The sequence below is a fragment of the Marmota marmota genome, unplaced genomic scaffold (assembly GCF_001458135.2).
Source record: "Marmota marmota marmota unplaced genomic scaffold, marMar, whole genome shotgun sequence".
Taxonomy (NCBI): Eukaryota; Metazoa; Chordata; class Mammalia; order Rodentia; family Sciuridae; genus Marmota; species Marmota marmota.
This window is the reverse complement of record NW_026000057.1, coordinates 3869268-3882302: the sequence shown is the minus strand read 5'-3', so window position 1 is coordinate 3882302 and position 13035 is coordinate 3869268. Positions and strand designations below refer to the sequence as shown.

At 40.0% G+C, this 13035-nt stretch overlaps 1 protein-coding gene across 4 annotated transcripts in view; it reads right to left on the bottom strand.

The window, feature by feature from the left end:
* Smad1 (SMAD family member 1) overlaps nt 1-13035 on the bottom strand; it is a 79638-nt gene that overhangs the window by 18499 nt on the left and 48104 nt on the right. The gene's annotated exons all lie outside the window — the stretch shown is intronic.

Below are 13035 nucleotides of genomic sequence, written 5' to 3'. Positions count from 1 at the left end.
CCTCCAGGCAAAGCCGCTATCGATATAAGGGCAGGGGAATGGTCAGTTACAGAGCCTTGAGTAGGCTCCACCCTAAGTTTCCCACTTGGTCACCGGCTCCTCCTAATGACAAAGGCCTCTGGAAGTCCTCCTGCTCTTGTAGCCTCAATGGAGAGGATAAAACCCCATTTTCAAACTGCACGAGCCAAGAGACAAGATTTCAAATCTATTATTGTTGGTAGTTAAAACTCAATGTATTAAAGAAATAATACTTGGTGGCATTAGGAATTAAGTTGACTTTTGAGGCTTTCCAGGCAATCTGTCCATGATTTGTTTTATTTTCGGGGAAAATAAGCTCTTAATACTTGGATCATCACATATTTATGGGCTGAAAAAAATATTTTTTAAGTAAAAATAGGTTTTATAAGTATTAAAATTTCTCATGCTGTATCTTAAAATCCTATATAATCCTGTAGCAGATTTGTTGATTTCTCTATTATTTGTCCTTTAGGAACTAAGCTTTTGAGCATATTATAATTTTTAAAAAAAATTTTTAATAGCTCTGTGATGGAATCTGCCCAAACCAAGCCATTAAAAACCTGATTCTTTTCTCCTTCTACCTTTCAATATCATCTGAAGTACAAACTACTTTGCTTTATCAAACAAATTCCTAATAAATGCTTCCGCTATGCCAATAGAAACCTTACAAAATAAATACAATCTGTCAAACAGTCCAATACCTTTAAATTATCTTCTAGCTACAGTTTGTTATGATTTGCACTCTAACTCACCCTAACTCCTAAACCACTTCCCACAAATGCAGAACCAGGCTGCAATCTGAATCAATTCTCCATCTCCTCTACCTTTCAGAGATCATCCCCTGCCTGCCTATTTTAGCAGCTTTTATTCTGCCCAGGAGTCTTAGACTGAGGACTTCCTGTTCCTACTGCCTGCAGGCAGGGCAGCCAGGGGGGAAGAATTAACCTTTGCCATAGCAAAGGACAACGTGTTTCTGTACCCCCAGCATGTGTTCCCACAGTAACCCTGTTGTGTGGCTACCTGCTCAGGCACGGAGCTGTCCTCAGCCACAGATGAGCTCCATCAGCTTTTGTAGATGACCTGGGAAGTGAACCACCAAGGACAGCAAGGCAGCATGCTGCAGAAGAACTTGACAAGAAAAATAACTATTTCCCTCACCTCTGTTTTATTTTGGTGTGGTGCTAGGGACTGGACCCAGGGCATTGTACATGATAAACACGTGCTCTGCTGCTGAACTCCACCCGCAGGTCCTCACCTCCGATTATTAAGATGATTTTGTCATTGCTGGTACAGGACCTTTTAATAAACTCTAAGTAATGAATTACTAGAGATCTACAGTGAGATGCACAGATCTTCGCATAAACAAAACATACACTGCTCCATCTGGCTTCTTCACCTGTGAGATCCATCTAACGTTGTATTCCATTTTATCACAGATATATTGCAATATATTTGATGATATAATTATATCTTATGCCAAAGAAATTTTTTCCAGTTTGGAGTAATTATAATGAAGCTACTATGATTCCTTAATTTAACTTTTTAAAAAATAATTTCAAAGCTACAGAAAAATTACAAGAATAGTATAAACAACTCTTACATATCCTTTACTCAGATTCAACAGTTTTTAACATTACGCCACATGTGCTTCATTATTACATTCTCCTCCCTTAACCTTTCACAGGCACATGCACATATACTCTTTCTGAATTATCTGAAAGCAGGTAGCATATATCCCCTCAATTTCTAAAAAGAATATTAACTGTCACATATAAGGTTAACAAAATAGCTATTTTCAGTTTCATGCTACTAACATTTGAGTTGTTTCATAGACTCTCTCTCAATTTGGGTTTCTCCCTATTTCTTTTTTTTTTTTTTTAATATTTATTTATTTTTTTAGTTTTCGGCATACACATCTTTGTTTGTATGTGGTGCTGAGGATCGAACCCGGGCCACACGCATGCCAAGCGAGCGCGCTACCGCTTGAGCCACATCCCCAGCCCCATTTCTTTTTTTTTTTTTTAAAAAATATTTTCTTAGTTGTTAATGGACCTTTATTTTATTTATATGTGGTGCTGAGGATCGAAAACCAGTGCTACACATGTGCTAGACAAGTGCTCTATCACTGAGCTACAGCCCCAGCCCTCTCCTCTATTTTTTGATAATTAAACTCAGAGATTTCTGACTGAAATACTGCCTAGGTGATACTCCTCCCTTCTGAGGGTAAACATCCAAAAGCCACTGTGTCTGCTTATGATTGATGTGTTGTCTAATTCATCCACTGTCTACAGTTATAATTCTTCCTTTTGTAATTAATAAGAAAATCAGTGAAAAATACCTTAAGACTATGTAAATACCATTTCTCATGAAACTTTACCTCTATGTGAAGCATCCATTTTTGCTTGAATCAATTTTTGCTATAATGATTACAAAATGGTGTTATTTAACTCCATTATTCCTCGTCAAAATTCTAACATAAGCACTTTCCCTTCTTCCCCATTTACCTGCCCATCTATGACAATCAATCATCCACATGGAGTCAAGGATTCTTAGTCAATGGACTACCTATTTTGTCGTTCATATGGTCTTGGAATTGGCCATCAGGAGCCCATGCAAGTTGGTTCCTATGTCTTCTTAACATGCCAGAATTTTTTGAGATTTAATTTCTGGAATAAGATGTTCCAGACTTATCTTTCACCCTTCTCTCCAGCTCTAGAATTCCCAGTCCCTTTCAGTTAGGAATGGGATTTAGAAACCAAAATCTGGGCTCTGTGTTCTCTAAGTCTACCAGAGTCACACAGATTCTAGGGGTGTGTGGGCATCTGTGTCTTACAAATCCCAAGTTTTTACTGTTAGCTCCAAGTCCAATCCAACTACACAGGGTTTTGATTTGATTTCCTCCTTTAGTTCATATCAGTGTAGCCATATTTCAGTAACAAGCCTCAGCAACACCAATATTAATACATTTATGAAGAACATCCTCAATTCTAAAAGATACTTAAAATTTTTCAGAACAATTTTTCAGAATCATTATATTTATAATAATTTATAAACTAAACCTAAGATAAACTTGAGGCTTATTTTCTTTTTATGGAAAGTTTTTTTTTATATACATACAAAATACTTAAGACTTTGCTCCAATTCATTTACAATGTATTCCCCCACACCCAGTGTTATTTTGTTAACTTGAAATTTTCTTTCTCTTCTTTTGGTGAGTTTATTTATTTGAATATGACGTTTGTTGCTGTTTAAGAATTTTGTTTTGCAATCTTGATTTAACTTCATTTTTTAAATAAAAGAATGTTAACATGATTCTGAAAGTCAAATACTATAGTCCCTCTCCTGTGTCTTTTACTCAGTCCCCTATTCTAACCTCCTCATTTTTATTTTCAGGTTTATTCTTCCTGTGTTTCTTCTTGGGGGTGGGGGAAAGCAGATAAATGTCTGATTTTTTAAAAATTTCCTCTTTACTACTAACAAACAAAGGTGGCCTACTGTTGTTATCTTCTGCACTTTTGCTTTTTCTACACCTGTTATGGTTTAGATGTGGTGTCTCCCAAAAGTTCACATGTGAGACAATGCAAGAAGGTTCAGAGATGAAATAATGTGGTTATAGCCTTAACCTCATCAGTGAATTAATCCCTGATAGGATTACCTGGGTGGTAGCTGGAGGCACGTGGGGTGTAGCTGGAGGAAGTCTTCACTGGGGGCATGGCTATGGGGTATATATTTGTATCTGTCAAGTGGAGACCTCTGTCTCTGCTTCCTAATCACTATGTAAGCTGGTTCCCTCTGCCATATTCTTCCACCATGATGTTCAATCTCATCTCGAGCCCCAAGGAATGAAGCCAGCTGCCTATGAACTAAGACCTCTGACACTGAGACCTCAAAAAACTTTTCCTCCCCTAAAATTGTTCTGGTCAGATCCTTTAGTCCCAGCAGCAAAAAAGCTGACTAAAACCACATTCTAGTAATAACTTCATGTTATAGAGATCTTCCTCATTTGTTTTGAAGTCCATCATCAGTTTGTTGAGCCCGTCTCCCATGCCCGGGTGTATTAAGTGGTTCCCATTATTTTACCTGTAAGGCTGCACTGACTTCGAGTATGTGCGTGCTCCTAAATTCCCACAGGGGGAGATGCCGGGTGAAGGGGTAAACGCACATGTGACTGTGACTGTTCAGCACCCCTTGTAGGGTTGTCATTTCCCACTGCCACCAGTTATGCATGAGCATCTTTCCCCTACCATTTTCCAGAGACTCGGTCAAGCTTTGGATGCTTTCGACAATCTGGTGGGTGAAACATGTTTTCTAGGTGCACTTTTAATTTACATTTCTTATTGTAAGAGATTATTATCTCTTCACGTATTCTGGAAGAGTGTTTTTATATCTTCTGTCAAGTGTCTGCTTATGCCTTTTTGCCTGTTTTGGATTTTTTTTTCACCCTTCATTTAAAAAATATGTGTCTATCCACTAGATTGTCCACATTAGCTTATACCTCATGTTGCAGGTATTTCACACCTGTCACAGGTCTTTTGATTTTTCTTATATGCCAATGTTTTTAATTTTTTGTTAGTCAAATATGTATTTCATTGCATGTGAACATCTGCGTCATATAGTCATTTATACCCACACTACAAGGAGGAATTCATCTAGGCATTCTTGGGTGCACATAAAGTTTCAGGGTTTTTTTGTTTGCTTGTTTGTTTTTAAGGTTTAAGTTTGATTTTACTTGTGAAGAATCCAATTTTACCTTTTTCTAAATAGTTAGCCAGTTACTCACTTATTGAAAGGCTCGTCCTTTGTCTTACTAATGGGAAACACCACTTTTCTCATAATTTCTACATGTTTGGGTCCCTTTTAAGATATTTCTTTATACTTCATTCTCATCTGCTCTGTGCCCAGTATGACTGTTTCAATTACAGCTGTTCTGGTCTCTGACAGGGATAACCTCTCTCACAATTCCTGTTCAGTGTTTTATTTGTAGGCTTATTTTTCCACCTGACTTTTATTATTTACCTCCTGAAAAATGTTATTGATATTTTCATGTTACTTTTATAGTCTACTATCTGCCTGGATTATTGGTACTTTTACTGGGATCATGTTATCTTCATAATCTGACAGCAAAAATCAACATCTTGAGCATGGTAAAAGGCCTATTCAAGAACTAGGAAGTTCTGCTGGATTCTACTGTTGTGCCTTTTGTGTTCCATAGATACCATCTGTATTAGTTTGTTAAGGCTGCTATAACAAAAGTATCAGTCTGGAGCCTTCAACAACAAAAGTTTTTTTTTTTCTCCCTGTTCTGGAGACTGAAAGTCTAAGATGAAGGTATTGGCAGGTTGGTTTCACCCGAGGCCTGCTGATGGCCATCTTCTCAAAGTGTACTCAAATAGCCTTTTTTTCTGGTATTTCTCTGCATGTCCTAAACCTCCTTCTTATGAGAAAACTAGACAGATTACATTACAGCTTTCCCCTCATAACCTCATTTTTACTTAACCTTCCTTAAAGACCCTATCTCAAAAAATAGTCACGTTATGTGGCACTTGGGGCTTGGGCTTCAAAATGAATTCTGGAGGAGTAAACCATTCAGTCCATCACGCCATACACTGGATTTATTCATTCCTTTTTAAATTTACTAAGCACTTTATATTTTCTGCTATTTTTAAAAGGGTTTCTCCATTACATCTTCTAAATAGTAATTATATATACAAAGGTTATTGAGATTTTCATGTTACTTTTATAGGCTACTATCTGACCGGATTATCTTGCTGAGTTATTTTTATCATCTACTTTTATAGAGATGTTCAGGTGCATAGATCGTGTCAACTGACAAAGGGACAGCTTAATTTTTTTCCTTTCCATTGTTTTCTCTTGTCTAGTTGCATTGACTAATCGTGTCAGCAGAATGTTAAAAAGCAGCCAAGGGAGCAAAAACTTTCCTGACTTATCTTGACCTTGGTGGGACGCTGAAGTGTTTCCTCCTCAAAAAAGATGCTGACTTTAGGATGGAGGTGTATCTACCCATTCCTAAAGTTGAGTGTTTTTAATTAGGAATGACTGTTGAATTTTGGCCAAAGGCTTTTTTAGCATTTCTGCCACACTCGTATTTTTCTTCTTTGACGTACTAATACAGTCCCCTCACCCCTGGCATAACAGCTGCTTGGTCATCATATACTATTTTCCTAATATTAGAGTCTGATCACAATAGTTTATTTAGGATTCTTACATAAATATGAATAAGTGACACTGGTCTGTGTTCCTGTGTGCTACCTCTACTGGGTGCTGGTGTCGACATGATGTCTGCTGCATCAGTGTCTGCAAGCTCTGAAGCAGTGTGTTTCCGGACAGTCTCCCCATGTTCAGTTGACTGCCTCTGTGAGGCCAACTGGGCTTGGTGCTTTTCTGTGGACCAGTTCCTAGATAACTTTCGGTATTCCTCTATGAAAATAAATTTGTTTTAGCTATCTCTACTAAGATAAGTTTTATAAAACTTATCAATTTCTCCTTGGTTTCCCAATTTATTTGCATGCAAATATGAAACAAAATCTTAAAAGTTTTTTTTTTCCTTCTATACAAATAACTGTTCCCCACTTGTTTCTTATTTTTTATTGGTTAAATTATCTGGTCCCTGGTATATTTTTGTTTCTTCTTCAAAGCAGGGTTTGGATTTGATCTGTCCCCCCTCCCCAATCTGTACCTCAATTTTGTATTTTGTTTTGTTTTTTTAATCTCATCATCCCTGAACTTGCTTTGATTTACTTTGATGTTCCTGTCCTGCCTTTCTGATTGGGAACGCAAAACTCATTTTTACTCTTTCACTTCTACTAATAGAGGTTATGAATTTCCCTCTTATCATTTATTTAAATGTATCCCACTGACACCAATCTATAGGTTTTTGCAGAAATAACAATTTTTTGTTTATATCTTCTCATTCACCTACAAGTCATTTAATGGAAAAGTTTTAAAATTCTCAGGTGGGGGATGGAGATAAAGCTCAGTGAGAGAGCACCTGCCTAGCATGCATGAGGCCCTGGTCTCGATCCCCTGCACAACGAAAACATAAAACCCCAGGCAGAGTAGCTATGTACTTTTACAATAGCACTGTAATAAGAATGTTGGTTTTATTATTTCTACTTTATGGAACTTGACATTTTGTGACCTACAATATAATATAATACATTGTCTGAATTTTGTATTTCCCCAAATGCTTATTTAAGGATATTTATTTTGAAGTACTTGTACTTAACAAATTCAAGCCACGGACCTGAAGGAAATCACATATCTGATAAAGGACTTGTGTGTCCTGAATACATAAGAACCCCCAAAAGTTATTCATAAAGACTAAAAATCCAATTTAAAATTAGGCAATCAATTTCAACAGTCGCTTCATTAATGAAGATGTACCTCCAAAATATGCTTAGAGAAATAAACCAGACTCAATACCAATAATCTGTGATTTCACTATGTGAACAGGCAAATTCACCAAGGCAGAAAGTAGAACAGAGGTTATCAGAGGACAGGGATAATGGGAAGGGGGAAGAATTGTTTTATGATATGGAGTTTTCACTGAAAACTAAAATGAAATGAAAAAAAATGCTGGATTTGGGTAGCAGGAATGCAATATTGTGAATGCATTTAATGCCACCAAAGTATATGTTTGCAAAGTATATACTTAGCTATATCCCCAGCCCCCATACCTAGATATGGTTAAGATGATAAGTATTTTATGTTTATCTTATCATGCTAACATTTACTTTTTAAATCAAAAGTGCTGGCATGGGTGTTGAACAAAAGGTATTCTAATACACTGCTGGTGGGAATATTAAATGGTTGTCAGACAATATTTTGGCAGTTTCTTAATAAACATGAAACTTCTATATGACCCACAATCTCATACCTAGATTTTTTTTTTTTTTTTTTTTTTGGTGCTGGGAATTGAACCCAGGGCCTTGTGCATGCAAGGCAAACACTCTACCAACTGAGCTATATCCCCAGCCCCCATACTAGATGTTTTATGCACGTAAAATCAAAACATTCCACACAAAGACGTGTATGTTTTATTTGTAATAGTCAAAAACTAGGAACAAAGCAAGTGTTCATCAATGGCTCAATAACTAAACAAATCACAGTTTATCCATACATTGGGATACTGTTCAGCAATAAGAAGGGATGAAACATTGCTTCACATGACAACATGTATAAATGTCAATTATGTTGAAACAAGGCAGACAGAAAAGGGGTATCTGATATATATTCCACACATACAAAATCTAGCATAGGCAATTCTGTATAGTAACAGAAAGTGGTCATTGCCAAAGAAGAGGATGGGCGCCCAGCAGGGTGTTACAGGCAATGCCTATGTTCACGCTCTTGTGCCGATGTCTGCACGGGTTCTTAGGTCAAACATAATCAAACTGTATGTTCTAAAATACGAACTGTTTGTTCTACACCAATTCTGTTTCTCAAGAAAGGTATTCAAAAAATAAATGTGAAGAAGCGATTTTAAATTGTCCTACGCCAATTTTTTAAAGAGCTAAAATTTTGCTACTGTCTACTCCTTTTCTACCCCCATCTTTAAGATCTGAGAATCATTACTCTGAGCTCTCGACACTACTACATTCCCAACTAAATCAGTTTTATTCTCCTGTCTCTATCACTGTCCCATAGACACAGCATTATACTGAAAATCAACTGAAGACACTGAAGTAAAGAGCTACGGGGTGGTGGTAACAGTTCAGACACACACTGTCTTGTAATACGAGACACCAAGTTCAAAAGCCAAGTGCAAGGTAAAAAAATAAATGGATACCCTACACACTCTTTGCAAAGGACTTTTCTATCAAATCTCTCTTAAGTTCAAAGAGTGGCAATCAGCACTTGAAATCCACTCTATAATCACTCTCAGAATCGTCTGCAACATTTTTCCACCGTTTCTTAACATTTTTCAGGGTGGTAAACCTCAGCGACAGGGAAAGTGAATTCATCTAGAGTCCAAGCAGCTCCATTGGAATAGTGAAATTTTGCTTTAGCTTACTAATTCATATACATAGGTTCTACTCCTTAAAAGTTATCAAATGTAAAGTAACATCTTAAATAACTAACAACAAACTGACGCTGGAACTCCAGGAAAATGTGCATGTTACTTTTATTTTGAGTGCCCAGTGTGGCACAAGGGGCTGGGTGGGTGCTAGCACCCTAGTTTGAATGTGATTGTCTATTCACCAAGTGTCACATACTATTCTAACAAAGTTATAAATTTCTCAGAAAAAGATAAAAGATAAAACTACCCTAGAAACAAGGACACCTATTAGAAGTGAGGAGACAATGTACCAAATTGATGTTCAGGGGATAACTAAGTCCCACAAGGATCACATTGATGTTGCTACCACAATAATTATCTACGAGTACAAAACACACTGAGCACAGGGCACCATGCTGCAGACTGGAGTGCTGAGAGAGGCAACTTCCTCCCCTGAGGCCACACAAAAAGGGTCAAAGCCAGGCTTCAGGAGAAGGCAATGGTGCTCTTCAACAGGAGTCTCCAGGAGACTTAGGGGACCAAGAACAGGACCTGTCTTTGGGATCTCAGCATTGTTACGTTCTTTGTGGTCTGTTTAAGAATGGATGATCAGAATAAATTCCAGAATGTTTCTGGACAAATTAAAGTTAAGGTCACTCATTTTGCAGGAAAAAAGTCCAGCCTAATTTAATGAGTTCCATTATGACAAGTACCTATCTCCCTGATGCTGCATGATACAGAAATCATAGAAATAGAAATCTGATTTGTGTCATTTGAAGACATTTTATAAGTAGGATGTTTGTCTGGGGCAGTCCCAATTTGTACCTATTATCTGGATTCATTAGTAATAGGGGACCCCTGTCAATACCAAAAGTACCCAACTTGGACAATAAACAATATGGTCATCTGAAATATAAGCAATAATGGATGAAATTCAGGAAAGAAATGGATCTGGAAGAGCTGTCAGCCTAGGAAGAAGTATTAGAGTGTTGGAGAAGGGCACCTGGGAGCTAGGCAGGCTGGGCTACCAGGCCTGGCACCTCTTCCTGGTGAAATTCTGAAGGGCGGGCGATGCTGCGGCTCTCCTGGGCAACCCCTTTCCCCCACACTGCTCCTTTCATTTTGGCAATATATCTGTTTTCTGTTGTGGGGAAAGAAGAAACATCCAGACTATCCACGTTGAAGCACTCTCGTTGTGCAGCTCTCAGTTCCTGGGTGAGAGATTAACCAACCTACAGAATCAGGATTGCCAACTAGGCCTGACTCGGGCAGAACTAGGAAAGCAGTGAGGTGCGGAACACCTGCTCATGCTACCTCTTTCTGCATCTCAGGCTACTCCTATCTTATGGGAAACAGACACAGGGAGGCAAAGACTTTCCTGGGAACCATTTTCAGCTTCTTAGAGCACTATCATCGTAGTGCGATGAGGCCCCACCTGGTACCTCCAAGAATGGGGCTTCCCTTTTAGGAAAGGCTGGTTAATTTGAATTTCAAGAATCTTCTCTAAAAAAACAATGTGGTGTTGAAACACCTTTCTTCTTAAGTCATTTAAAATCTGATTATGTGTACAGGTCCTATATTCTAGGCACTCTAACCCTGGTAAATCCTGACCTGGCCTCACTAGTTCCCTCTCAAGTGTATTGTGAAAAAGGTGCCCAGTGACCCACCCTCCCCCACCCCCACCCCCGCCTCCCCTCCACTGGCCTGAAAATCCGTCTAAGAGGGGGCTGCTGGCTTCACTCCTTTCCCTGCCCTCTCAGGAGGGAGGTCAGATTTCTGCCCGTTCTCAGTGACGTAACTGCTTTTTAAACTGTGCATCTCTTTTGGTTAAAAAACAGAATCCCCTTTTCCAGTCAACAGGCACCAAACTAAGAACACAGGAAGCGGAAGTTTTGGGAGACCTTTGTGATCTGCCGTGGACTCAGCTCTTCCGCGTTGCCAAGGGACGTGGGAAAGGAATGAAGAGGACCAGCTGAACTCTAAAGAGGGGCTGGACGCTGGAGCCCGCCTGACTCTGGATTCCAGCCTGGTCAAGATGTAAGTGCAGCTTGAGATTCTGTCACCGGGTGGAAACTAAGTAGTCTAGTCGGCTAGTTTAGTCTAAATCTGACAATGCCCACCTGGGCTGGGACCCACCAACTGCTTTGGAGGAGCAGCCCCACCCCTGTTCTCATTAACACACGAGAGAGTTGCCATGAGGCGGCGGCCAGGCCTTGCCTGTTTGTTCTCAGACACATGATGGCAAACAGGCTACCTGCCACCCGGCAGTACATGAATGTTCCCTGGCTCCACACGGTTAGAGAAGGCATTTAGTTGTGAACTGACACACCTGGGTTCTAGTCCTGCCAGGACAATAACTACCTTTGTGACTCTGAGCAAGTCACCCAACTTCTGTGGGTTTCAATTTTCTCATGCAGAAAGAACAAGGGGCTTGCTCCAAGGGCCTTCCCATGTTAAATTCCACATGTCTTCTGGCTCAAGGGAACGCTGCTTTGTGTACACCTGGAGCTCCACTGGGTCCAGAGCTTGGTCCCAGATGGCATTTCTGGATACTTTGGTGAGGTCACCTGAGAGCAAAAAGGTGGTCCCGGGCTAACGGAAGAACGGTTCGAGAGCCAGTCCAGCAGCAGCAATCCTCCTGCAAAGGGGGCAGTGAGTTGTCAAAGTGGCTGTGCCCAATGCACTGTCCTCCTTAGACAGAAGTCCCAACAGTGTGTGTTCTGTAGACAGAAGTTTCCCACAGGAAGTGGTGGAGAGGGTAAGGCCACCTAAAAGCTAACAGTATTCTCGTTATGAAATAAAATCCCTCACCTCAAAATCCCCTTTGGGGATTCTGAAGAAATGAAGAAACTGAAGAAATGATCCATAGCACCTTGATCAAGTTTCCATGAAAATATAGAATAGCCTGAATCCCTGCATGGTGGCATCTGTTTTTGTTTTTGTTTTTTTTTGCTTCTTGGTAGTGAGCTGAGGAGGCGCTCAGCCTAGACAGTCTTGCAACTTAGGACACACTGCTGCGGACTAGAGGCCAGGATTTGAATACAGGTCTACTGGTCAGCACCAGACCACACTAAGTCCTACAAAACTGAAGAGCAGTGAAAGCCATTTTTATGATTCTCTTTCCATTCTTCTGTGTGGTTCTTTTGGGGAAACATGTTTTTAAAAGAAAGGCAGTTTTTGCCTAAAGATGGCAAAACTGTAGTGTTTACCTGCTAGGAATCCACTAATGACTCCTAAGTAAGAATATGTTAATGGAAGACAGGTATGCAAACGACTAAATAGAGAGAAATGAGTTACTGTCAGCAACATTATCAAGCTTAAAACAAAAATTAAATGTACTTTTGTTGAGAGCCACAGCCAAAGGGGCCCCAGCAAACTTCCAGCTGCCAGCAAACTTCCAGCTGCCGGCTGATGATTGGCTCACAGCGGCCCCAGCAACATCTAGCTGATTGGCTCCTCTGCGGTGATGCTCATTGGGCTGTTTCCCTGCCCTTTCAGACCACGGAGCTGCTCATTGGGGGACTTTTTTGGCTCCGCCCACGTGACCCAGCCAATCGGCCTCAAGAGCAGGAGGATTGTGGGAGGTGGAGAGAAGCTTGTGTGGGAGAGAGAGGCTTGTGGAAAGCCGGTGGTGGCAGTTGGGCTCCGAGGGTTTTTCCTGAGAGGCTGTTTTGTTTGGCGTGTGTGGTTCTAAAAATAAAGTTAGTTTCTTTTGACAAGTGGCTCCTGATTGTGCCCAGCCAGACTGCGGCATTTGCTGGCTCGCACGGGGAGCGACTGAGGGTAAGTGAAACTGCTCGCCCCTGAGGGCAGGGCAAGAGGATGGGTAGCCATTTTAAGATTCCTCTTTTATTTTGCTTCACTTTTGTTTTAAGTTGCCTGTCCCTGGAGATGAGTGAGACGGAAGAAAAACCGCTCACATCTGAGGAAAAACTATTTACGTCTGAGGAACAGATAGGGAGAAAGGACGGATGCACATGTCAGGAGGATAGAAAGGC